This window comes from Ursus maritimus (genome assembly GCF_017311325.1).
Source record: "Ursus maritimus isolate PB19 chromosome X unlocalized genomic scaffold, ASM1731132v1 scaffold_X1, whole genome shotgun sequence".
NCBI lineage: Eukaryota > Metazoa > Chordata > Mammalia > Carnivora > Ursidae > Ursus > Ursus maritimus.
In genome coordinates this window covers 114020448-114045442 of record NW_024423319.1, presented here as the reverse complement: position 1 = coordinate 114045442, position 24995 = coordinate 114020448, and the positions used below count along the sequence as shown (strand labels likewise).

The 24995-nt window shown below is 37.7% G+C and overlaps 1 protein-coding gene and 1 long non-coding RNA gene across 4 annotated transcripts in view; one reads left to right on the top strand and one right to left on the bottom strand.

The window, feature by feature from the left end:
- The window catches only part of GLRA2 (glycine receptor alpha 2), a 199141-nt gene that overhangs the window by 16172 nt on the left and 157974 nt on the right, over positions 1–24995 (top strand). The gene's annotated exons all lie outside the window — the stretch shown is intronic.
- LOC103668112 overlaps positions 14468–24995 on the bottom strand; it is a 252416-nt gene continuing 241888 nt past the window's right edge. The window contains exon 4 of the long non-coding RNA XR_569941.2: positions 14468–14547. This is a non-coding gene — a long non-coding RNA (uncharacterized LOC103668112). The remainder of the gene's footprint in view (positions 14548–24995) is intronic.

Below are 24995 nucleotides of genomic sequence, written 5' to 3'. Positions count from 1 at the left end.
AAAAAAAAAAAAAAAGACCTCAGCATCAATATCATTTCCTCTAGAAAGCCTCTCTTCAACTACTAAGTCCATTCTGTCCTTCATGCTCAGTCTATAATCTCTATTGTGACTGGCTGCTTCCCTGTGTCTTTCCCTCCTAGACTAGTTCAAGGAGGCCAGAGATTGGGCTTATCTCATTCTCCACTGTACCCCCAATATATTCTGACAGTAGGTCAGGCCAATAAACATTTATCAGATGTATAGAAAAACTTACAATACCAATCTTTATTCCTAGAATCTATATTAAAGCAAAGTTGGGTGTGAACAATTGAACTAAAATAATAAATTATTATCTGGTAATAGTTGTGATTCTTTTAAAATGCATGAAGTTCCCCCCTACGGTATCTCATTTGACTCCTTATGCATTTCTCAGAATGGAAAACAGCTGGAATTTTGTTTACCATACTTGTTATTTAGGGGGAAGAAAAAAGTTATTTTGCTGCCAGACACGACTTAAATCAACACAGCCTTTCCAGGTATATAAAACCTAGGAAGATGGGGTACCTGGGTGGCTCAGTTGTAAAGCGTCTGCCTTGGGCTCAGGACGTGATCCCAGGGTCCTGGAATCAAGCCCTGCATCGGGCTCCCTGCTCTGCTGGGAGCCTGCTTCTTCCTCTCCCACTCCCCCTGCTTTTGTTCCCTCTCTTGCTGGCTGTCTCTCTCTGTCAAATAAATAAATAAAATCTAAAAACAAAACAGAACAAACCCAAAAACCTAGGATGGAGTAGAATGTACGTCATCATTTAAAGAATGAAGATAAAGACATTCAATTTGCAATACTTTATCGAGCGTATTTTTTTAAAGATTTGTTTATTTATTTGAGAAGGGGGCACAAGGGGGGGAGAGAGAGAGAGAGAAAGTATGTACACATTGAATGTATTTTTAACATAACTGCCCCCCTTTTTATTACAGGGTGAGTCTAACTTATCTTTGAAGTCCCAGGTTTTCATGCCTTTCCTGTCTTTGTAGGAGCTTAATAAATGTTTAATGTTGAGTGAGTGGATTCACTCACATATAGATACATATCAGGCATTTATTGTGCATATGTCACTGTGCTAGGCACCAAGTAGAGGAGAATTAAAAGGAGAATTGTTAATTCGCCAGCATTCTAACTTCCAACTTTTCTATCCCACCTCCTTCTACTTTACCACTATTCCAGGGTCAATATCGCATGTATAAAATGCTTTATTTTCCATGCCCAGTTCTGAACAGGGATGTATGGTGGCATCAAACATACCCAAATAGGATCCACTGGCCTGAGGCAACTTTCTTACCCAGTGTCTGCAGTGTTTATTTTTTTTTAATTTTTGAAAGATTATTTATTTATTTATTGGACAGAGAAAGACACAGTAAGAGAGGGAACACTAGCAGGGGGAGTGGGAGAGGGAGAAGCAGGCTTCCCACTGAGCAGGGAGCCCGATGAGGGGCTCGATCCCAGGACCCCAGGATCATGACTCCCAGGACCCTGGGATCATGACCTGAGCCAAAGGCAGAGGTTTAATGACTGAGCCACCCAGGTGCCCCTTGCAGTGTTTAGTAAATAAAACCCATGTACCCAAATGATACTCATTGTGAATATTCAATATACCTGAATTACCAGTAAATTTCAACTAATAAAGTAATATCAGATTTCCTTCAGGGTTATAGCCCATAACTCCTTCCAACCAGTGAGCCTGTGGTTGATTCTCCTCTAAAATTCTCCTTTTGAGCCTCATCTTCCAGCTTCATCAAAAATCAAAGAGTGGCTTTCGAGGTGTAGGATTCTCCCAGATTATGAGGCAATGGACAAAAAATTTTCACAAAGCATGGGAAGCCCAAATAAGGCACCTACTACTAATGATGATCTTTATATTTCTTTGGAGAGTCCTTTATATGTGAGAGGCCAGTCTACAGAGGAGAAAAAAAAAGTAGCTCTAGGCTTCATAAAAGAGGAGATGTTTGAATTGGGTCTTGAGAGATGAGTAGGTATTCAATGAATGAAAAAGGGAATTTCAGATAGGGAACACTTGATGTCCAGAAAGAAAATGGCTAGCTTGGGGGATAGCAAAAGATGAGTATACCTAGAGGATGTAAAAGAAGGGGGGTCATAGAAGATGTGGCTAGAGAGTGAAGTTAGGGCCAGAGTATTAAGGAGATTATTAAGGAATTGAAATTTAACCGTAGGTAACAGGAAGGCATCAAGGTTTTTAAACAGAGAAGGTGCATAATTATATGCGGTTTCTAAGAGGATAACTCAAGATGTGTTTCAATTGATATACTAGAAAGAGGGGGAATCAGGGTGCCATGACAATCACCCACAAGAGAGAAAGAGTGAAGGTTTAGGCTTAGGCAGGGACAATGGGATTAGAAAGCAGGAGCCAGATTAACAAGACAAATTTAAGGCCAAATTGCATTAGATAACATATGGAGGGTACAACAGAAAGAATAGTGTTTGACTCAAGGTTCCTGGTTAGGCAATTGAGCAGATGGCGATTTTGTTTACCCAAAGAGGAGATGTAAGAGGAAGAAGACGCTGAGGGAGGAAGGTAATAAGAGTTCAGCTTTGGGCATGTTTTTGAGATTACTGTTACAAATCCACACAGAGATGTCTAACCTGCAGTTAAAAATGTTAATTTAAAGCAAAGAAGAGATGTCAGGGCTAGAAATGTAATAACGGGAGTCATGAGAATGTTACAGTATCAACTAAGATCATTCAGTGCTAAAGTGTAGAAAGAATAGAGAAGAGGAATAAGGATGAGACTTTCATGCACATGGACATTGAGGGAGTAGGGGAAGAGAAGGACTCAACAAAGAGTACTGAGAAACAGTGGTCAGAAAATCTGGAAAAGAACCAGGAAAAGATGTAGTCACTGAGGTTAAAGGAAGAGAGAGTTTTGTGGATGAGGAAATCAACCATGCCAAGTGCAGCAAGAATGTTGGATAGAAAGAGGCGAGGAAATAGACCTTTGGATTTTGTCACTGGGATATTTTTTGACCTTAGCAAGGCAAAATTTCTCTAGAATAGGGAGACAAAAGCTTAGACTGTATCTAGTTGTCGAGTGAATGACATTTCAGAAAGCAGAGAAAAGAGTGTGTAGACTTTTCATTTAAAAGACTAATGCCAGGGAGAAAAAAGGAGATCAGATATTGGCTTACAAAGTTTGAGAGAAGGGAGGCTTTTGTTTTGTTTTGTTTTGTTTTTCGTTTTTATATTAAGATGAAAAGAATGCTTTTGTGAAATAAGGGAAAGGTAGATTGAAAGTACAAGAGATATAGAAGGTAATTGATGAAGGAGAGTTCTGGAAAGGACAGAAAGGAGCAATGTCATGAGAACAGATGGAGAGACTATCCATGCACTCAAGGAGAAATATCACTTCCTTACTCCAACAGTAAGTTTTACAGGTGGAGAGGAAGGTAGTCAGGGTAAGTTCATATCCAACGGCCTCTGTTTTCTTGGTGAAGTCATGCTCCGTCACCTCCCACAGAGGAGTCACTGCCCCTGGCATGGACTGGTCCTGAGTATAGTCACCATTAAGCTGGAAAGGAGCACCAGATTCTTGATGTTTTGTCTTCTTTTTTTAGAGAGAGAGAGAACAGGGGGAGGGACAAAGGGAGAGGGAGAGAGAAAATCTCAAGACACGTGGTTTGATCTCACAACCCTGAGGTCATGACCTGAGACGAAATCAAGAGTCAGATGCTTAACCAACTGAGCCACCAAGGTGCCCCATGATGATTTGTCTTGATGGCCTTCTTTACCATCAGGGAAGTCCACCCGGACATTCAGGAAGCTTTTGTAAAATTTAAATACATCATAAAAACAGAGTTTTCTACTAAAAATACACTTATCTGTAGGCTTACTGAGTAGGGAGATTTTTAAAATACATTTTAAACATGAGACCCAGAAGATGAAGCGAGAAGGTATTATGTGCAATACTCAGACAAAAGATAAGGGAAGTAAAGGGGCTCAGTGTCCAAGATATCCATCATTTGCCTTCTTGGCCAACCCTTTATTCCTTGCTGCATCTATCCACGTATTTCACACCATTTTCATTGCAGGGGCCCAGAAAGAGTTAATAATAATAGTTTATGTTACTTGAGTCCTTATCATGTGTCAAGCATTCTTCTAAGCACTTTGCATATTTATTCATTTAGTCCTTCCAATACCCTATTCACTTTGTTATTATCCCTATTTTACAGATGAGGAAACTGAGAAAAGAGAGAGTGGTCGTTCATAGTCATACGGCTAGTAAGGGTGCAGAGCTAGCTTTCTATCCCAGGTAGTGTGACATGAGTCCACCCTTTTACCACTAGTAGGATAGTAAAGGCCTAGAAGATCTGTGTTGTTGTACACCAAGTTCATGAGTTAGACCTGCGTGCATTTCTTAATTACACAGCCATCCTGGGGGCCTTGAGTATGGAGGCTTGCAAGAGGCTTTGAAGCATTTTCCTCAGAATCTGTTTATTATTCAACCTTATATCTTCCAATTCGAGCACATTATTAATCCTTCATAAATATTTGATGAATGATTAAATGAATGAGCAAAGCTGATTTCTCTCCAATCACCCAACAGCTTTCTGCTTGGAATATACTGGAACTAGCTTGCAGATCACGGGGGTGGGGAGACAGCTAGTGGCTGAGGAAAGAAGAGATACAGTGACTGCTTCTTCACAGGTTACACATTCTGTGATTTTTGTCTCTGACTAACAGCATTTTGTAGTCATTTTTTACATCTTTCAGTACAAATTTGTGATATATTTAAATATGTCCCAGAAAAATGCTGACTATGACATACCAAAAGCATCTGGCATTTTTTCTAGTCTGATAGCCTCCTTCAGAGTGCAGTTTACTATCTGGGCTCTGGGAACGTTTTCTTTTAATAATCTCAATCATTTGGACACAGTGGGAACAAATGCTAAGTCTGGGACCTGAAGTCTGCAATTCGATTCTCTTTATGATAACTTTCCAACATATATGAAGAGCCCAAGCTTGCAAAGATAGCAGGGGAGGGAAGACTTATGAGCTGCTTGCTGGAATAGTGTTCTATAAGAACTAAGGACACTGCTCTCTGAAGCAATGTATGTGGTCTTTCCCTAAGCAGAAGAAACAGGGGCTGCTTATGTACAAAGTCAAGTTTACTTTGTAGCAAGGTAAAAATTAATCACAAAGTTTTTGGAAGAAAGACTTATGATGGGCCTAACTTCTAGGTACTTTGGGGGCTTACTGAAAGCAGTAACAGGATGGTAACTGTCCTTTCGAAAGGCATCATCTTGATGAACAAATGAAATAATACACATAAAACAAGTCTGAGCAACACAAGTCAATTCTTCGCCATATAAACATGCAGCTGTGTACGGAATTATGTCATGGACACTAGGAGTTCTGAGTAAGGGAGTTGATGATGGCCAAAGTATAAGGAAGAGGCGGAACTTGAACTACAGGTGGGGTCTACAGAGATAAAGAGTGTCTCATGATGTGTCTGGCAACATGTTAAGTATATTGCATGCAGGATCTCATTTATTCCCTACAAAATTGACAAGTATTACTGGTGCTAATTCCCTTTTTCTAGATCCAAAAACTAATGGTCAGAATCCTTCCAGCTGGCACAGCTGGGAGAGGCAGAGCAGCCAGTCAAATTCAGGCTATCTAGTGTTGGAGCCCACACACTCACCCACCACACTATTCCTTGCGGTAGCCTACGCAGACTACCAGTGTCTGTGTTTGTAAATGAACAGTGCATCTGACTGGAAGGGAACTTTTGAGGAGGCATGCATGAACTCAGGGTAATCCCCAGAGAGAAGCCTCTCTTAGGAAGATTCTTGCCTTTTAACTTGAGGGACTTTCTACCTCCGTTACCTGATAGTTTGGGAATGGGACCATTTCTCATCAAAGGATTCTCTTCTACAACACAGCTCTATTGTGTTTGGCACAACACACAAAATTAGAGCCTCTTAAAAGCTTCAACAAATCTTGTCTCTAGAGCGAAAGGATTAGGAGTACAAACCCCATTGTATTTCTTTAGCAAAGCATCCAGACTCTTATGTCTTCAAATTATAATCCTGCCAAGGTCCCAAAGTGATGTTCCTGCTTCTTGTCATGAGCTCACAGAAAGTGATGATGTCTAATGGGAGAATGACATCCTCCACTTGAGATGTGAACTCAACTGTGGTGAATGAGAGGAGGCCACTTAGCTTCTTCATTCTTGGAAGGACAGCTGTACTCAGTATCAGAGATCCTATTACTGTGAGATGGAGGTAGAAATATAGGATATTAAAATCCAGATGAAGGACAGTTTCTCCACAACTTTAAAAAATCTTAAACAATGCAGAATTTGAAGGCCTCTCAATTTCAGGGAGGATACGTAATAAAAAGAGCAATAATGCAGGTTCAACCTTCGATTGCTGATTATGCTTTGGCTAATAATATGTACTTTTTATAAAATACAGCCATATCTTCCCCTCCTCTGTATATAAATACACCAACCTTCTTACAAAGAATCCTTCCTCTTCTTTCCCTTTCTCCATTCCCATGAATGATTCATTTCCTCTGCTACATTCCCTTAAATTGTTAGTCTTATTATCACATTACATTACAGTTAGTCTAATTGATGTCTTTGTGCCATGACAGATTGCGAGTTTTTTGAATGAAAGGATTGAGTACATTTTGGTATTCCAGAGCCTTGCAGGCACCACTCTAAGCACCCAGACCATATCCCCAATCCCTTATCACTGCAATGCACCATCTGACTTCCAAATGCCAACACTTGCATTTTTTGCTCGAGGGCTTTCTCCAACCTAAGCCACTTTGCCCACCCCTGTGGCAGAACAGATGTAAAGATGAATTAACGCCCTCTGAGAATACTCTCATTCAGTGACTGATGGGAATGGACATAAAATATCCCAGCTCCTTCCTCCCCTGGGTAGCATAGTTCTGGAAGAGTGTGCCGTCCAGAGTTGCTCATGGGATAAAGCTTCATTTTTCCTCAAAGGATAATGGACTTGCTAAACTACCTTTTCTTAGCTTCCTTCCCTACTCTGTCTCTCTTCCCCACTTCCCCACTCTGGCATATCGTTCACCTCTTTAATAAACTACTTTCACCTGAGTCCTTGACTTCAGGGTAACCCAAACTAAGTAAACACCCAATATAAAGAAGTCCGATATAAAGAAGTCTGATAAATGTCCTTTTAAATAAACTGAATTACAAAGATGCATAGTGTAGCATGAGATAAGAGATGGGGAAGCACTGTACTACATAAGTGCTAGGGGCCTATTAGTCAAATGTGAGCACACGTAAACACAACACACATCCTGATTTCAGGGTTTCCCTCTGCAGTAGTGAAACGGCTGTCCTAGTTGTTAGCAGAGAAGAGTGCATGTCAGGAACTCTGGCTTCTATTTTTAGATCTCTTGCTGACATAGAAAACCTCTGTTTCCTAACAGTACAGTGGTGACCTTCCTACCCTCAGAGAAATGGTGCAGAATGCCTAATGAGAAAACAGTCCCTTATTTGTGGAAGCCACAGAGGAACAGCAGAGGGAAATGAGAACTTAGGTACTATATATTGGCAGACATGGTGCTCTAAGATCTCTTTTGGCAGCAAAACAGCAAGAGCTGGGTTGCCCAGCAGTGCAGTGGCCTTGAACAGAATTTAGGTCTCTAAGCTTCCAAAGCCTGGTTCTGAGTCAAACACTTCCAAAGGGTAATCATTTCTTTCTCTTTTTTAAACCCTTGCATTAAAAGATAATTTTTTATAAATGTAAAATCACGACTCTCATGCAGGCACAAAATGAATACATGTTAAAGATTTTCTTTAACTCATTAATCAATGAGGGAACCAGAGAGACGGTATAGCCAGTTCAAAAGAAAATCCAAAGAACAGACACATTTATAGATCAAGAATATTGAAATGAATGTGCAAATGGAGGTGAAACTAGCCTCTTCCACAGTGGGGGAGGGAAGCCACTTGAACTTCTAAAGGACAGAACAGGAAAGAATTTACATGTCTCTAAGCAAAAGACACCTTGCTATCAGTTATAAAATTTACGGAACTGTAAAATAGCTCCCATAGAATCAGAATCAGATAACATGGCAGGGTGTACTATTGACAATGCATAGTTTCCACTGAAGCACATTTCCCCCCACATTCATGATTCTCCAACAAAGAGGAGATTATATATATGTTTCTTTTTCTAGAGCCTATTTATACTGTTAAAATCCAGGTCTTTCTCTCTTTTTCTTAACACTGTGAGTAGGGATGAATATATACAATGTAGGGCAGAGATATAGTGCTTGAGAAAAGTATATCTGGTTGTTAAATAAAGGGAAAGGTCTCAAGGTTTAAGAGGAAGATCTTTTCTTGATAGGGGAAGGAGATGGTAAGAAAAAAGAAATAGGTGGCATTTCATACACACAATCATATTCAGTCCCCTCAATGGACCTGAGAGTTCAGTGAAGATATTTCTTTTGTAGATGAGGAGCCCAAAGTGATTCAACAGCTTACAGAGGGTCACACAAATAGTACATAGCAGAACCAGGATTTAAATCCAGTTCTTCTAGCTCTGGAGCTTATGACTTTCCCCCCCATTATTTCATGCTGTGCTGGTGAGGGATGATGTTAGGAGGGAGGGAAACAGTCAAGAAGTTTCCCAACCCCCATCTCAAACAGGGCAGCTCATTATAGTTTCAAAGGGCCATGTTGCAATGCTACTCATTGGTGACTGTCACGTTCTTGTCATAATTTTCTCATTCTGCTGAGTGCTCTGGAAAGACAGCAAACAGAATTCACTTCTGATTTCACGAGAGTGGGATGAGACAATTGATTTAAACGAACAACCATTTGAATGAACTACCCTTTGAAGCTGAAGGGATGGAGGTCAATTGATTTAAATTGATTTAAATTTTGAAATGTCCATATTGAAAGTTGTTCTGAAATGAAATGGAAATGGAACGGATTTCTTAGATGCCACTAGCATTTCCTACACAAAAAGGCTAATATTCTGATCAATAACATTCATTGAGCATTATTGAATGTCAACTATGTGCTCAATACTATACTAAATGCCTTGGAAAACATTATAGTGAATCAAATCTGAACCACAACTCTTCTAGAGCATACCAGAAATGATTAGACACATATGAAAACGTGACCATAATACAACAGGATAAGGGTTGTGGGGCATGGAAATGCCAAGAAAGATGATACTCAAGTGGGGAGAATCATGGAAAAACTCAGAGTAGGTATCATTTGAACTAGACTTTGAAGCATGAGAAGATTTGAACCTGGAAACATGTATGTATATGTGGGTAGATTGCACCTACCAATTCCATTATTACAAACCTAAACACAGCATAGTTCCTTCCTCAAAAATTATTAATGCAAAACAAATCTATTTTCAATTTGTCAGGACCTAACAAGTTGTTGAACTTGCTATTCATTTTGCAAAGTAGTAAAGGATCCAATTAACATGAGAGAAAGTTGTCTTTAATTCTATTTTTGTTACTTCCTGAAATCAATGGAAATATCATTTGAGTTCATGAGAAATTCTCAGATCTCTTCATTTCAAAACTAATTCCAAATGGCATTTAAAATTGTATTCTTCTAAGACGAAATAGGTCTTTATTTATCATTGACGCTAATCCCAAGATAGCAAGAATCTCATGGCTTTTTTTTTTTAGCATTATCCATCTGATGACATTTTATGATAGCGTAAACAGAAATACATGTAGATTACACTTAAAATTACTCCCAACATGAAGGTGTATATCTAGTCTCTGAGATCTTTAAAATAGTAAATGAACTTTGTCACCACAAGCAAAGTGCCCTAAATCTCCCAGAACAAAAACTGTTCACTTTAAGGTCACTATGATCCTACAATGAACAAAAAAGCAGCAGTTCACTTTTATTATGAGGAGGCTTAAGAAAAATGCCCTCTGTGTGATGCTTGGATAGGCACACACTTTTTGTTCCACCTGACATTTAAGGGGTTTTCAGCAAATTGTTTCTGACTTGTCCGTAATGCCTGATTTTCTTATATTTAGTCCCACAACTCACCATCTAACAGTAAATGATAATTAGTAGAAGACCAAATACATACCAGGCACATAATGGGTACTCAATACATGTTTGTTGATTTAATGAATGACTGAAGACTTATAAGGTGGAAATGCCCAGAATTCAGTAAATGCCTGCAAAGAATCACCAAATTTAATTTCCTGAACCCAACAAAGGAGTATATATTTCATGAGAGTTCTTACAAGAAAGTCACAGGATCAAAACTATTTTAATATGACCCTAACATATGTTTGGCGAAGCAGAATAATCTGAAGCTCATTTAATTATTACATAACATGTAATCCTTGTTGAAAAACCTTTCCACTCATCCTGCCATTTTTACCTTCTTCTTATAATCTAGTGGTTCTCAACCAGGGGTGGTTTTTTTTCTCCCAGGGGACATTTGGCAATGTCTGGACACACTTTTGGTTGTTACAATAGGGACCATGAAAGCTGGGGAGCTACTGGCATCTAATGAGTAGAAACCAAGGCTGCTGTTCAACATTCTACAATGCACAGGACAAGCTCCCACAACACAGAATGATCTGGACTAAAATGCTAATAATCCCAAGGTTGAGAAACTTAATTTTAAAGAAAAAAGCTAGCAGCAATTATCTCAAACCCATAGTGCTAGGTGGTTGCCCAAATGAAAAGAATGTTTATGCATAACTTCTGGAAGAAAGAAAGTTATAAAAGATGATTGGATCTTGCTAAAAAGTTCTGTAGATCTGAGAAAAAAACAGAGTTTACAGAGAGAAGAGAAAGAAAATTGGATAAGATGGGCATTATTTCATCAAGATTAGCACAGAAAATGTCAGGAGATCTAAGTTGTTGCTGTAGTCTCAACAGTTCAGTTTACTCTATATTAAAATGGGTTTAATGACACACCTCCTGCATAGGCATATTTTCACAATCCAATGAACCTGTAATAATGATACTAATACTACTAGTATTACTATAAACTACAATTTATTGAGCAACTATTATGTGCCTTCCATACATTACTACTAATTTTCACAATTAACATCAAGGCAAGCATCATTATTCCCATTCGACAGAAGATATAATGGACTCAGAGAGTATTTGTACCATTTAAAGTTCACAGGTGGTAATAAGCAGACTAGTGGCAAAAACAAGACAGACTGTAGTCACCATACTTGAAAAACATCTGAGTAGTATGGCCCAAAGTCCAGGTTTTCTCAGGACAGTCCTGGTTTATGCTTGGTGTTTCTGTGTAATTATCAATAGCACCCACTTTCTTTCTTAAAAGTAATCGCCCTATATGAGATAATGGTCCCTGTCTTATCCCTTGTCTTTAAATCATTGTCGACATTCTCAAGGATGGTTGAATGGACATGTCTGACATGGATCTGAGCTATGTGCACATCTCATTTGGTTCTCTATATTTAAGCTACCTTAGGTGCTAATTAATTGCTTTTTCTGGCAATTTCATCATTTTTTCAACATGGCTGGTCCAAAGCAAATGGTTTGTTGGACTATCTCATAAGCTGTGGGAATCAGTAAATGGCCAACTTCTTTACCTCTCTAAATATTTTGCCCTTTCCACAGACTTAGATTTCAGCAACTAAACTAAGTGTAGTAGAACTGGTAAACCATTTTGACCATGTGTCAAATCAACAGTATATAATTCATTCATGGTGAATTATCAAGAAGATTAAAATAACGCAATGGATTACTTAGTTTATGTGGTCATTTATAATTACAATCATGATGTTTTAGAAAACCTTCTCCCTTCTTTCAGATTAGATGCCTCAAATCACCCCTCATAAAGGGGCTACAACCATGAAAATCCATTCCCTCCCCTTGCAATCCTCCCGTTCTCCAAGGCTCTCTCTTTCATGGGCATCAAAGCACCACGCAACACAGGAAGCCATCATAAGAAACATTGCTTCTCCCTGTTCAAATAGCAAGGCTCTGACCCTTAACAATACAACTTCTTGCTTCCTCTGTGTGCTTTATTTTCCCCTTTTATCTCTTGAGCCAATGGCAAGAATCTTTCTGCCACACAAAAATCTTCTTATTCCAAAGGAAACTTAATTTCTGTATAAATCAAGCACATATATTTAATATTCCATTCCCATCCAAGGGTCTTACACTAAAGCAACCATGGTACTTAATGATACATTAAATTATTTACTAGGAATAAAACACAAAATGAAAATGCCACTCTTGCCTATTTGTGATAGGAGAAAAAAAATAATATTTTCATCTTGGAACTCAAAGAATGCCCTCTGCTCTTAAATCTTTCTCCTTAAAATGATGTTGGAAAATAACATTCTTGAGGCAAAACTAATGAATAGTGACTACTTGTTTTAGTATTACACAAGATCTCCTATTCTTTCTAACGCTTATTTTTTAAATCTTTGCTGCAGCCCTTGTTTAAATTTCTTCCAACTTTATTGAGATATAATCAACATATAACATTGTGTAGGTTTAAGGTATAATGTATTGATTTATACATGTATATATTGCAAAATGATTACCACCATAGCATTAATATTGCAAGATGATTACCAGGTAGTGTTAACATTGCCATCACATCACATAACTACAATTTCTTTTTCGTGGTGAGAACATTTAAGAGCTACTCACTTAGCAACTTTCAAATATATAACACAGTATTGTTAACTATAGTCACCATGCTGTACATTATAGCCCAAGAACTTATTCATCTTATAACTGGAAGTTTGTATCTTTTGACCAATATCTCCCCATTTCTCTCACCCACAGCCCCTATCACTCTACTCTCTGCTTCTGTGAATTTCTTTTTTTTCAGTTTCCACAAGTAAGTGATATCATACAGTATTTGTCTCTGCTGCTTATTTTTAAATAGAATCTATCATGAAGCTTTTTAAAAGATAATATTTATTCTTAACTTAGAAAGATATAGTCAATACAGATACATATATATATATGTTTATATTAATATAGTCACTAAGAATAATAGATAAAATTTTCATTACCATGGTAGAAATTATAAAAATTGTTTTCAGGTTTTAAATATGCAAGATAGAGAACATATTAAATATAATGACTGAGTCAAATATACTAAGTATTTATTGTCCACATTATCTGGCCTGGCCTTATTTTTCTTTCATACTGCCTCCTAGCTCTTGTAATAACATAGCAGTCTAACTCAAACTTAATGGTTTTCACCCACAACAGTGCAGCTGGCTCAAAGCACATCATTTCTTATCCAACCTTGCTGCCAAAGTAGAGTTTTCTCATGCCAAAAATCACAGTATCAAACTGATTATAGATAATCCTACAGACAGTCCCTATGCTCCTCCATGATAATGGCCAGTCCTCACTCACAGGTGTGGAAAAATCATGGAATTCCACAACAATTTCTGTTGTTCACCAACCTCCTACTCTGAGCCCAGAGCAGGGCTCAGCGAACTTGGCCCGTGGGCCAAATCTAATCCACCACCTGTTTTGTAAAGTTTTACTGGAACACAGCCACACCTACATACTGTCTATGGTTACTTTAACTACAAAAACAGAATTGAGTAGGTGTGACAGAGACTTTGTGGCTCACAGAGCCTAAAATATTTACTATCTGCCCCTTTACAAAAAATGTTGCTGACCCATCATCCAGAGCACTGAGTTTTTAAGAGAACTCATCCAAGAATTAATACATTTTATCAAATCTGATTACAAGCGAATTTTTCACTTGCATCTTTGAGTTATATCTCTAGACCACAGGATCATTACATAAATTTAGTCTTAGACAAGTAACTGAGAAAGATTAAGCTGATCTTTACTGATTCTTTGTTCTTTCTCCATTACCTCTCCATCCCAGGCACTTACCCTGCAGCCCCCAATAAAACATCCCCTCCTTGGCAGGAGCACAGAGTTTTATTATAGCCCTATGATTGCCTTTAGTTTTAGTCATAGTTTTATTATTATCATCTAACATATTTATTGTTCAACAAGAATTTGTTAACTGAATTAATAAAAGAAAAACGTGGACCAGCATTTCCAAAACTATGTTGTGCAGAATGCTTGCCATCTTTGAAATGTACTTCATTAAAAGAATGGTCTTCTATTTAAAAAACGAAAAACTCCTATGGTCAAATAAATTTGGAAAACAACAATACACATTATGTTCTCCTTCAGAAGCACCATAATTCACAGTAGTATATTAAAGTTTGGGGGAGGAGGAGGCTGATGTTAACAAAATGGCAGAGTAGGCAGCTCCAAGCTCTTGTTCCCCCACAGAAACATCAAAAAGTAAATAGAAACTGTCAGAACTAATTTTGTCAGAGTTAACTCTAGAAAATAGTCAAAAGTTTGCTGTAACCAAGAGACTGCTGAACTAAGAAAAAGCTGATTTCAAATGGTAGGAAAATTTTGTGGCATTTTTTACTCACCCTTGCCGCATTCTGTCCCCAGCAGTGGTTTGGATTTTGAATTAGTGGTAACCTGCATTTTCAGTGTGGAACCCTGGTCCTTGATTCTGGAAGAGGCAGAACAAACATTATTCACAAATTATTTTGTCTGCCTATTCTAACCAATGTCTTCTACCAGAAGGACTAATGCAAGGCACTTGTATTAGTTTGCTAGGGCTGTCACAACAAAATATCACAGACTGGGTATCTTAAACAATAGAAATTTACTTTCTCACAGTTCTGGAGGCTGTAAGTCTGAGATCCAGGTGTCAGCGGGATTGGCGTCTCCTGAGGACTATCCGCCTGGGTTGCTAACAGCCACCTTCTCACTCTGTCCTCACATGGTCTTTTCTCTGTGCACACATATCCCTGGCATCTCTTTTCTCCTCTTTTCATAAGGACACCCTTTATATCAGATTAGGGCCTACCCTGATGACCTCATATAACCTTAATTACCTCTTTAAAGATCTTCTTTCCAAATTCAGATACATTCTGAGGTACTAGAGGTTAGTACTTCAACATATGAATGTGGAGGGGCGGACACAATTCAACCCATAACAGTGCGTACCTCTGTTCCACCTAACTGGGAACTCAGGATGAAAAAACAGCAAGTATTGATTGAAAACACTGCAAAAAAACACTAAAAACTTTCAGATACCTGGGGCAAAAGACTACAGTTGAAATAGACAATAGACCATCTAAGGCCTGAGAGCTAAAGCTGAGGAAATTTTCTTAGGGAAATTAGGAAATTCAAATCAGCCATGTACGCAGGGGGATTTTTGAAATCCATGTGCATTTTCAGGGCAAGATGCATCCTCAGAAAAGACCTGAGCAGGGCCTAAGATTTCACCTTAGGACGATCTGTAGCTTCAGTTCAAGACTGGCTAGGTATTGAAGGAATGCCCAGCACAGAGGCAATCTGCATACTGGGAGAGGTGTGTTTCATTTGTTTGTTTGTTTGGTTGGTTGGTTGATTTGTTAGCTCTTGGTGTTCACGGAAATCTCTGTCAAAACCCTCACTGAACACAAGCTGAGGAAAGGAGACTACAATGGCCACATGTGAGAAGGAATATAGTCTTTGTAAAAAGAGTTTGGGAAACAGATGGATTACTATATCCTTCAACAATCAAAACATCCTGCAAACTCTGGGGAAGGGAGAGAATCTGATATCCAGAGTTATCACATTATAATATTCAAATGTCCAGTTATCAACAAAAGTCACAAAGCATACAAAGTAACAGGAAAATATGTTCCATTCAAGGGAACAAAATAAATTAACAGAAATTATCACTGAGGAGATCCAGACATTACTAAACCAAGTCTTTAAAATAACTGTCTTAAATATGCTTAAAGGTCTAAAGAAAAACAAAACAAAGAATGAAAGGAAATCAGAAAAGTGATGGATGAAAAAAATGAGACTATCAATAAGGAGACAGAAAATATAAAGAAGAATCACACAGAAATTCTGGATCTGAAAAGTATAGTAATAGGAATGGAGAATTCACTAGAGGAGTTCAACAATAGATTTAAGCAGGAAGAAGAAAGAATCAGTAAACTTGAAGATGGGGCAATTGAATTACTGAGTCTGAGGGGCATAAAGGAAAAAGAATGAAGAAAACTGAACAGATGCTTTGCCCAAGAATAGTAGAATACACATTTGACTTAAGTTCACCAATGTGATACCACCAAATAGACCACCATATACATTCTGGAAGTTCAAGAAGGAGAAGAGGGACAGGAAGAGGTGGGAAGAACATTTGAATAGAGTATTTATTTATTTTTTAAAAGATTTTATTTATTTATTTGTCAGAAAGAGAGAGCAGGAGCAGGGGGGTGAGGCAGAGGGAGAAGCAGGCTCTCTGCTGAGCAGGGACAGGGAGCCTGATGAGGGACTCAATCCCAGGACCCTGGGATCATGACCTGAGCCAAAGGCAGATGCTTAACTGACTGAGCCACCCAGGCGTCCCTTGAATAGAGTATTTAAATAAACAGTGGCTCCCCAAACTTGATGAAAACATAAATCTACAAATCCAAAAACCTCAATGAACTCCAAGTAGGAAAACCCAAAGAGACCCACACTTCTGAGAACCTTCATAATCAAACTGTTGAAAGCCAAAGAGAGTGAGAGGATTTTTAAAACAGCAAGAGAAAAACAATTCATTATTTACATGGGATTCCCCAATAAGATTATTAACTTATTTTTCAGTGAAACCTTGGATGCCAGAAGGCAATAGAATGATATATTTTAAGTGTTGGAAGGAAAAAAATGTTAACGGGGAGCTTGGGAGCTGATATCCAACAAAACTGTCTCTCACAAATAAAGAAGAAATAAAGACATTTTCAGAGGAGCAAAAGCTGTAAGATTTCATTACAACCAGATCAACTCTATAAGAAGTGATGAAGGGAGTCCTTCAGGTTGAAATGAAAGGGCACTAGACAGTAACTCAAAACCTAATGAAATTAAAATTTCTGGTAAAGGTAAATACATGGGCAAATATAAAACAGTGTTATGGTAGTTTTTTGGTTTGTAACTCCACTTTTTATCTCCTCCAGGATTTAAGAGACAAATGCATTTAAAAGTTGTTAATCTATGCTATTGAGCACACAATGAATAAAGATACAATTTGTGACAACAGCATATAAAGGCAGGAGGATAGATTTGTATAGCAGTAGAGTTTCTGTATGTTATTGAAGTTAAGTTGGTATCAATTCATACTAAATTATTATTAATTTAGGGTGTTAAATGTCATCCCCATGGTAACCACAAAGAAAATATTTAAGAAGTATACAAAAAAGAAAAAAAGAGAATCAAAATGATTCACTGCAAAAAAGTCAACTAAACACAAAAGAGGGTAGTAATAGAGGAAATGAGGGACAAAAAAGCTGTAAGATATATAGAGATCACACATCAAATGGCAGATGTAAGTCATTCCTTATCAGTAATTACTTTCACTGTAAATGGACTAAATTCCCCAATCAAAAGACATAGACTGTAAGAATGGATAAAACAAAATATGATGCAAGTATATGTTATCTACAAGAGACTCACTTTAGATCCAAAGACACAAGTAGATTGACAGTGAAAAGATGGAAAAAGATATTCTATGCAAACAGTAACCAAAAGAGAACTGAGATGGTTATACTAACATCAGACAAAATATACTATAAGTAAAAAATCTCTTAAAAGAGACAAAGATTTACATTATATATTGAAAAAAGGGTCAAATAATCAAGATGATATAACAATTCTAAAAGTAAATGCACCAAATAATGGAGCCCCCAAAATACATGAAGAAAACCTTGACAGAAACAATGGGAGAAATAATACTTCTATAATAATAATTGGATACTTTAATACACCATTTTCAATAATGGATAGAGCATCTATACAGAGATCAGTAAGAAAATAGAGGACGTGAACAACACTATAAATCAACTAGACCTAACAAACAAATATAGAATGCTCCAGCCAACAACAGTAGAATTCCCCCTTCCTTCCTTCCTTCCTTCCTTCCTTCCTTCCTTCCTTCCTTCCTTCCTTCCCTTTCTTTTCTTTCTCTCTCTCTTTCTTTAACTTTAATTAACCAACACATAATACATCATTAGTTTCAGATGTAGTGTTCAACAATTCATCAGTTGTGTATAACACCCACCCAGTGCTCATCACATCTCGTACCCTCCTTAATGCCCATCACCCAGTTACCCCATCCCCCACCCACCTCCCATTCAGCAACCTTCAGTTTATTTCCCATAGTTAAGAGTCTCTCATGGTTTGTCTCCCTCTCTGATTTCTTCCTATCAGTTTTCCCTCCCTTCCCTTATGGTCCTCTGCACTGTTTCTTATGTTCCACATATTTGTGAAACCATATGATAAATCACATTCTTCTCAAGTGCACATGGAACATTCTCCAGGATAGACCTTACATTGAACCACAAAATAAATCTTAATGAATTTTAAAATATGAAAATCATAAAAATTATCTCTTCCAACCATAGTGCAATGAAGCTAAAAAACAATAATAAAAGGAAAACCAGAAAATTCTCAAATATTTCAAAATTAACACACTGTTAAACAACCAATGGGTCATTGGCATTTTTCAAGGAGCTGGAACAAACAATCCTAAAATATGTATGGAACCAGAGAAGACCCTGAATCACCAAGGGAATGCTGAAAAAGAAAAACAAAGCTGGGGGCATCATGTTGCCTGACTTCAAGCTATATTGCAAAGCTGTGATCACCAAGATAGCATGGTATTGGCACAAAAACAGACACATAGACAAATGAAAGAGAATAGAAACTCCAGAAATGGAGCCTCAACTCTATGGTCAACTAATCTTTGACACATCAGGAAAAAATATCCAATGAAAAAAAACCAGTCTCTTCAATAAGTGGTGCTGGGAAAATTGGACAGCTACATATAGAAGAATGAAACTAGACCATTCTCTTACACCATACACAAAGATAAACTCAAAATGGGTGAAAGACCTCAACGTGAGGCAGGAATCCATCAAAATCCTAGAGGAGAACATAGGCAGTAACCTCTTCAACCTCAGCCACAGCAACTTCTTTCAAGACACATCTTTAAAGGCAAGAGAAACAAAAGCAAAAATGAACTTGTGGGACTTCATCAAGATAAAAAGCTTCTGCACAGCAAAGGAACCAGTCAAAAAACTAAGAGGCAACCCACAGAACGAGAGAAGATATTTGCAAATGACATTACAAATAAAGGGCTGATATCCAAGATCTATAAAGAACTTCTCAAACTCAGTCCTCAAAAAACAAATAACCCAGTCAAAGAACAGGCAGAAGACATGAACAGACACTACTCCAAAGAAGACATACAAATGGCTAACAGACACAAGAAAAAATGTTCAACATCACTAGCCATTGGGGAAATACAAATCAAAACCACAATGAGATACCACCTTACACCAGTTAGAATGGCAAAAATTAACAAGACAGGAAACAACAAATGTTGGCGAGGATGTGGAGAAAGGGGAACGCTCTTACGCTGTTGGTGGGAATGCAAGCTGGTATAGCCACTCTGGAAAACAGTATGGAGGTTTCTCAAGATGTTAAAAATAGAGCCACTTTCTGACCCAGCAATTGCACTACTAGGTATTTACCCCAAAGATACAGATGTAGTGAAAAGAAGGACACATGCATCCCAAAGTTCATAGCAGCAATGTCCACAATGGCCAAACTGTGGAAGGAGCTGAGATGCCCTTCAACAGATGAATGGATAAAGAAGGTGTGGTACATATATACAATGGAATATTATTCAGCCATCAGAAAGGATGAATACCCACCATTTGCATCAACATGGATGGAAATGGAGGGGATTATGCTAAGTGAAGTAAGTCAAACAGAGAAAGACAATTATCATATGGTTTCACTCATATGTGGGACATACGCAATAGCATGGTGGTCCATAGGGGAAGGGAGGGAAATCTGAAATGGGAGAAATAAGAGAGGGAGACAAACCATGAGAGACTACGGACCCCAGGAAACAAACTGAGGGTTTCAGAGGGGAGGGAGGTGGAGGGATGGGGTAACAGGATGATGGGTACTAAGGAGGGCACATGTTGTGATGAGCACTGGGTGTTATACGCAACTAATGAATCATTGAATACTACATCAAAAACTAATGATGTACTATAGAGTGGCTAACTGAACATAAAAAAAAAAAAAAAAACCAATGGATCAAAGAAGAAATCACAAGGGAAATTAGAAATGAATGAAAACAAAAACACAATATACCAAAACTTACGGGATGCACTGAAGGCAGTGCTGAGAGGGAAATTTATAATTGAAATGCCTGCATTAAAAAAGAAGAAAGATCTTAAATCAATAACCTAATCCTGTATCTTGAGGAACCAGAAAAAAAAAAGAGCAAAATAACCCCATAGCTCTCCAAAATAGTAAATAATAGAGTGGAGAAAAAAATAGAAAAGCAATTAAGAGAATCAACAAGACCAAAAGTTGGTTCTTTTAAAAGATCAACAAAAATTACAGACCTTTAGGTAGACTGACAAAGAAAAAGAGAGATGACTCCAATAACTAAAATCAGAAATAAAAGTGGGTGCATTACTACTGAACTTGCAGAAATAAAAAGAATTATCAGAGATTATAAACAAATTAGGTAACCTAGATGAAATGGACAAATACCTAGAAACACAAAAATTACCTAAACTGGCTTAAGATGAAATAGAAAATCTCAACAGACTATAACAAGTAAAGAGATTGAATTAGTAATCAAAAACCTTCCAACAAAGAAAAATTCAGGATAAGATGGCTTTGCTGGTGAAGTCTTCCAAACATTTAAAGAAAAATTAACACCAATGCTTCTCAAAGTCTTCCAAGAATTAAAAAAAAAAAAGGGAAACTTCCAAACTTGTTCTATAAGGCCGACATTACCCTGATATCAAAGCCAGAGAAAGACACCACAAGAAAAAATCACAGACCAATATCCTTCATGAATATAGATGCAAACATCCTCAAAAAAATATTAGCAAATAAAAGCAAATAAAAGGGGCACCTGGGTGGCTCAGTTGGTTAAGCGTCTGACTCTTGATCTCGGCTCAGGTCACGATCTCAGGGTTGTGGGGTCGAGCCCCACATTGGACTCCATGCTGGGCATGGAGCCTGCTTAGATTCTCTCCCTCTTCTACTGCCCTCCCTCCTATGCATGCTCTCTCACTTCCTCCAAAAAAATATTAGCAAAACAAATTCAACTGTTTGTTTTGAAGAGTCTGGTTTTTGTATGTTCATTTTTTTCTTTTTGATTTCACATATAAGAAATCATATGGTATTTGTCCTTCTCTATCTGATTTATTTTACTTAGCATAATACCCAACTAGGTTTCCACATTTCAAAAGAATGAAGTTGGACCTCTATAGCACACCACATACAAAAGTTATCTCAAAATGAATCAACAGCCTAAATATTAGAGCTGAAACCATTAAACTCTTAAAAGAAAACATAGGGGTAAATCTTCATGACCATGGATTTGACCATTGATTTTTTTTTGATGACATTAAAACACAAGCAACAAAAGAAAAAATAGGTAAGTTGGACTTCACCAAAACTAAAAACTGTTGTGCACCAAAGCACATTATCAAGAGAGTAGAGACAACCTACTGCATGAGAGAAAATATTTGCAAATCATATATCTGATCAGGGTTTAATATCCACAACATATAAAGAACTCCTGCAACTCAACAACAGGAAGACACCCCACCCAATACAAAAATGGGCAAAGGACTTGAATAGACTTTTCTCCAAAATGATAGCTACTAATCACAAGAAAAGATACGCAATATCATTAGTCATTAGGGAAATGAAAATCAAAACTACAATAAGATACCCCTTCACACCTACTTGGATGACTATGAACAAAACACAGAAAATGAGTGTTGACAAAGATGTGGAGAAATTGGAATACTCAAACATTGCTGTGTTGCAATGTGAAATAGTGTAGCCACTGTACAAAACAGTATGACAGTTCCTTAAAAAGTTAAACACAGAATTAGCATATGACTCAGTAATTTCACTCCTGGGTATATATCCAAAGGAACTGAAAGTAGGAAGTCAAACACTTCATTGCAGCATTATCACAATAGCCAAAGGGTGAAAAAAATCCAAGTTTCCATTAACAGATGAATAAATAAACAAATTTTAGTATATACATACAATGATTATATAGTCATAAAAAGGAAAGAATTTCTGGTACATGCTTCAACATAAATGAACTTTGAAAGCATTATGTTAAGTGAAAGAAGCCAGAGACTAAGGACAAATATATGATTCCACTTAAATGAAGTATCTTGAATAGACAAATTCATAGAGACAGAAAGTAAATAAGAAGTTAACAGTGGCTGGAGAGAGAGGAGAATGGGGAGTTATTGCCTAATGGTTACAAAGTGTCTGTTTGAAGCGATGGAAAAATTTTGGAAATAGATAGTGGTTAATGGTTGCCTAAATTTGGAGAAACCTATACTAAAGAAACTTGTCTAACCTTATACAACAGTGTTTTCCAAACTTGTCTGACCTTAGTAGTTTTATTAATGGACTACAGTTAACATTTCAAGGAACGCTTTGGAAGACTGAAACAAAATACAAGTGACCTTGATTTTGAAAGGGAGAAGAAATTAACTGTAGAAACAATTCTCCCTTGTTAAAGTGCAGACCACTTCAGCAGAACTCAAATAGGGCTGGAGAGTGTGCATTTCCAACAAGCTCCCAGGTGGCGCTGATTCTGATCTTCCCACTACAGTTTGAGTACCAGGGGATAAAACAGTTGGATGCATTATTAATTGTGATCCTATTCTTTCTTACAGCCAATTTGATCAAATGATCCAAAAGTGAAGATGTTAATAGACAATAATTGATAACTCTGTTATTTCTCCCAAGTAGCATCACTGTAGTTTCACTTGGGCTACCAAGACAAGTGCCTTACTCCAAAGAAGATAATCTGAGAGAGTGATATATAGCAACAAAGAGGATCAGTATAGGATGCGGGTTGTCATCTTTGTGCTGGGGGTCAGGGAAGGGAGCCTTTCTTCCAAATATACTGAAAGTATCTGACATCTATTTACCATATACCAAATCTACCTCCATTTTATATTTGAATTATATACTTGAGTTATGGCAATTTCATTCTTCTCATAAGAATATGGCAAAAAGATTCAATGCGATCCCTATCAAAATACCAACAACATTTCTCACAGAACTAGAACAAATAATACTAAAATTTATATGGGACCACAAAAAATCCCAAATAGCAAAAGCAATCTTTAGAAAGAAGAACAAAGCTGGAGGTATCACAATCCCAGATTTCAAGATATACTACAAAGCTGTAGGAATCTAAACAGTATGGTATTGGCACAAAAAGAGATGCATAGATCAATGGAACAGAATAGAGAGCCCAGAAATAAACCCATGCTTATATGGTCAATTAATCTATGAGAAAGGAGACAAGAATATACAGTGAGGAAAAGAAAGTCTTTTCAATAAATGGTCCCGGGCAAACTGGACAGCTACATGCAAAAGAATGAAACCAGACCACTTTCTAATACCATACAAAAAAATTGACTTAAAATGTTTTTTTTTTTTGTTTTTGATTTTTTAAAAGATTTTATTTATTTATTTGACAGAGAGACAGCCAGCGAGAGAAGGAACACAAACAGGGGGAGTGGGAGAGGAAGAAGCAGGTTCCCAGGGAAGCAGGGAACCCGATGCGGGGCTCAATCCCAGGACCCTGGGATCACTCCCTGAGCTGAAGGCAGACGCTTAATGACTGAGCCACCCAGGTGCCCTGGGGAGGTTATATGATTTATCTATGGTGGCATGCTAGCAAGTTACTAGGCCAGAACTCAGGTTTAATTTCTGGGTCAGATTCCTTTCAGATTTTTTTTTTAAAGATTTTATTTATTTATTCGACAGAGACAGAGACAGCCAGCGAGAGAGGGAACGCAAGCAGGGGGAGTGGGAGAGGAAGAAGCAGGCTCATAGCGGAGGAGCCTGACGGGGGGCTCAATCCCATAACGCCGGGATCACGCCCTGAGCTGAAGGCAGACGCTTAACCGCTGTGCCACCCAGGCGGCCCCACCATTTGCTCTTATTGAAACTGTTCATTTACTAAATCTGCATGGATAATGAAAAATCTTCATGGTCTGTTTGTCTATCTATGGGTTAAAGACCTAAATGTGAGACCTGAAACCGTAAAAATCCTAGAAGAGAACAGAGATAGTCATTTCTTTGACATCAGCTGTAGCAACATTTTTCTAGATATGTCTCCTAAAGCAAGGGAAAAAAAAGCAAAAATTAGCTATTTAGGACTACATCAAAAAAAAGCTTTTGCACAATGAAGGAAACCATCAGTAAAACAAAAAGGCAACCCACCGAATGGGAGAGGATATTTGCAAATGATACGTTCAATAAGGGGTTAATATCCAAAACATATAGAGAATTTATACAACTCAACACCATAAAAACAAACAACCCAATTAAAAAATGGGTAGAGGATCTGAATAGACATTTTTCCAAAGAAGACATCCAGACAGCCAACAGACACATGAAAAAGTGCTCAACATCACTAATCATCAGGGAAATGCAAATCAAAACTACAATGAAATATTACCTTACACCTGTGAGAAAGGCTAAAATCAAAAAGACAAGAAATAACAAGTGTTGGTGAGGATGTGGTGGAAAAAAGGAACACTTATACACTATTGGTGGGAATGCAAAGTGGTATAGCTACTGTGAAAAACAGTATGGAGGTTCCTCACAAACGTAAAAATAGAATTGCCATAAGATCCAATGATTCCACTACTGGGCATTTACCAAAGAAAATGAAAACATTAATTTGAATATATGCAGCCCTATAGTTTATGGCAGCATTATTTACAATAGCCAAGATATAGAAGCAAACATAAGAGTCCATCGATAGACGAATGGATAAGGAAAATGTGGTACACACACACACACACACACACACACACACACACACACACA